Below are 3,464 nucleotides of genomic sequence, written 5' to 3' on the forward strand. Positions count from 1 at the left end.
GCAGAGCTTCTCTTGTATCACCAACTTGACTCTGTCTAGATTTTCTGCACCTTGACAAACATCAAAGTCATAATGAAAGCCACTTTGTCCAGCATTTCCCCCATTTTGAAATCCCATTTATGAGGTTTTGCAGACATGTAGACACATACTGTAGATGATTTTTTCCCTTGAATGGCACCATACCTTCATCAACTGCATGGAATTCTTCAGGAGGCATCCAGAGAAACCGTTCTGTAACCACAACCTGAGCTTCCTGTTTATCTTTCTTTGCATTGTCAGACACACTGAGGTTGTGCTGAAAGTGAATCAGTGTCAGCACTTTGAGAAACTGGTCTCAAGACCTCACAAACTGCAGGGAGCTTTGTCTCCATCTCCCAATAAGCTCTCACACAACCCCATGTGCATGTACATGCCCAGAACCTGCTCTGTCCCTCTGGCAGTTGTTTTTACTGACTTGCCTTCTTTTTGTACACTGCAGGTTTGTTTGTTCTGCAGTTTCCTCCAACATTTCATCAACTTTTTAAATGCAGGTATGGTGTCCAGTCACACCTGTCCTCTGTGCCTTCCTCAACACATGCAATGAAATCAAGAGATGGACCTTGATATTGTATTTTTCTCCAACTGTAATTTTTCTTTTTGCATTGTCCTCCACTGACTCCTTTCTGATTGTGTCCTTCTTGTTGGGACCTCAAGTTCTGTGCTTGTCTGGGCTACACTTACATCTTGATAGTCTTCCTTATCACTGCTCTCTGAACTTCCATCATCGTGCATGACCTGAGGAGTCCATTCCTCCTCATCCTCCCCTAACTGCTCCATGTCACTTGAATTGCCATCTCTTATAGTGATGACATTTGGATTGTACTTTCTTTTCTCTCTTCTTCCTCTATTCTTTTTGACATCTGAACACACACGTAAACAATGCAACATAGTGACTGATTTCAGAGGAATTGTTTTTGTGAAAACACCAAAAACCTACTTTAAGATGGCATTTCAGAAAATAATTTGATTTATTAAATCATCAAATTAGTGTGTGGTTGTATTGTGGTAGGCATGATGTAGATTTCGTGACAAAAATGTGACATGTCCGTTTGAAATGGCCGAAAAAGCCCTTTCATCTACTGCGGTGGAGTGATGATCCACTAGAGAGCAGGATACATGTATCAGGTGCAAAACAACAGGTTTATAAAGAACGTATTGATCATGTTGATAAGATAGACGTCTCAGAAACGCATGAAGCAAATATGTACAAATGGTTTTATAGGGTAGATATTCTTTCAACTTTTTTAAAGCAACAAAAGCTTTGTAATGAGTGAAGCACAATGAACATTGTACCAACAGTCAGCATGGTCTCATGATGATGTTTTTATTGATCATTTTATTCAAACACTAACAGCAGCAGCTGTGTGCAGCTCACAGCAGCGTTTTGCAGGCGGGGAACTGAACCACAGAGAACGCACTGATCGTCATGTGCTTCTCTGAACTCAAAGTTCCTGGACCACCGTCTCCAGGCTCCTCCCATCTGTCTTACAGACCTGGACACTGATCTTCATGGGAGCTGGACTTGGAGCTTGTCCCTGCAGCAGATGTTAGTGGTCATGAAGGACATGAGCATAGACCATGACCTCTTACACAGATGGTCAGCCAATGACCTAGGAGGCTGTGCGCCTGACGTTGACCTCCCTGGTGGAGGCCGTCATGGTGGACTGTGGATCGGGTCTTCAGCCCTCTTCCTGTCACGTGCTGCTGTCGTTACAGTCTAACGGAAAGAGAAAGAAGAGAAAGTAAGATGTCAAAGAAGAGTTTTCACTGCCAGCAGCCCTCCACATGCAAGGAACCGATTCATGTGACCGTTTAGCTAAAATACACAGAAAACAGGCTGAGTTTAGACTATAAGCAAGCACACTCACAGTGCTGTATGACTGTGATAAAACTATGAAACGTTCTATTTCCTAAGTGTGAAGATATTTGATACATTTTGATTTTATTATTTCACATATTTTTCTGTATTGTATTGCCTTAGAAGATGATGACACACTCCAATACAGTAGGTGGCAGTATACAGCTCTCATCCTGGTTTGTGATTAGCTGATAAAGTTTTATTTGTGTTTTTTCCAGATTCCTCTTCCTCTGCTCCATCAAGAGGAATCTCTGCTGGAGGTCAGCAGTTTTTCTGTCCTCTGTCTCACATTTTTGAAACATCTAAAACAACAATGTGAAAATTAACATCACTGGATTCTTCCTCTGTATAATTTTATTAAGACTTTTTAACAGATACCTTCTCCAGCTTAGCTTCAGCGTTCTTCATGTCTCGTTTTAACCGCTCAATCAGCAAGTCTTTCTTGGTGTACTCCTTGACAGAAAGAAAAAGAAGAAAAGTGCCATAAACTGGGAGGGAGGTAAGAAAAAAACAGATAAGAGAAGAAAATCCTGATTTTTGAAATTTAATTTGTTTAGTTCATGGACTAAGTAAGATTTTGGTGCCACTTCAGAGGACTAAAAAGAACAATTAGAATCCAGCCTCATTGCACCATGGCTGCAAAAGTTATGGTGGCCATCCCAGGGTGGCAGCAGGACCCAGTTAGGGGTCAAAGAGAAGCCATTTAAAAATGGTCAAATCATGTTGAAAAGTAGACGACATTATTAATCTGATTATAAAGATTCTAAAAAGGTATAGTTTGGGTGATCTACAACCATGGAGGTTATGGGGTCAAAACAGCAAAATGGTGATAAAGGACAATTTCACTTTTACACCATCTGTTGTGCTAATTTATCATGTTATGAGGTCACATATGTGAAAAATCAAACGGACATCAACTGTGTTTGACGATTCCTTTGGAGACCGAATGTCGAGGCTTGAAATAGTTAAGCATATGTTAATTGGACTGAGTAAAAACAGACACCCCTACAATTTTGATTTCACTTATTTAAGAGTTTATTTTTTGGGATAATAACTCAGTTGGTTCCATTGTAATCTTTGAGTTAAGTGTAATCCCTACGCTGCCCAGTAGATGGTGCATGTTGGGCACTGATAGAAAATCTGGGAAGGCTGCCGGACTACTTTCAAGGTTTCAAGAATGCAAACAAGAAGACATCCAACATTGCGCAAAGCCACACGCATGCGTTGTTTTGCAGTGCATTTATTCGTTTGTTTTGGGACTACTTTCAGTGTAGTGATTGCTTCTTGGTAATGAGGCCAGAGAGCGGATGCGCACAGAATATTGAAACTCTTAATAGTGGTTCGGCCCAACCGAGAGAGACCACTGCAGCTTCTGAGCAGTGGCGAGCGGTAGAGGATGATAGAGAATAGCTGAGGCACCACAGAGGAAGAACAATCCTCATGGTGAAGTAAACGCAGCTAAATGAATGTGCTCTCTCTGTTCTCATTTATCACAGAGTTATCATAGGCAAGCTGGTTACTTCACACATACATATGCCCTCTGAACCCCAGAGGAGCAACACAAACA

The sequence above is a fragment of the Thalassophryne amazonica genome, chromosome 15 (genome assembly GCF_902500255.1).
Source record: "Thalassophryne amazonica chromosome 15, fThaAma1.1, whole genome shotgun sequence".
Classification (NCBI taxonomy): Eukaryota; Metazoa; Chordata; class Actinopteri; order Batrachoidiformes; family Batrachoididae; genus Thalassophryne; species Thalassophryne amazonica.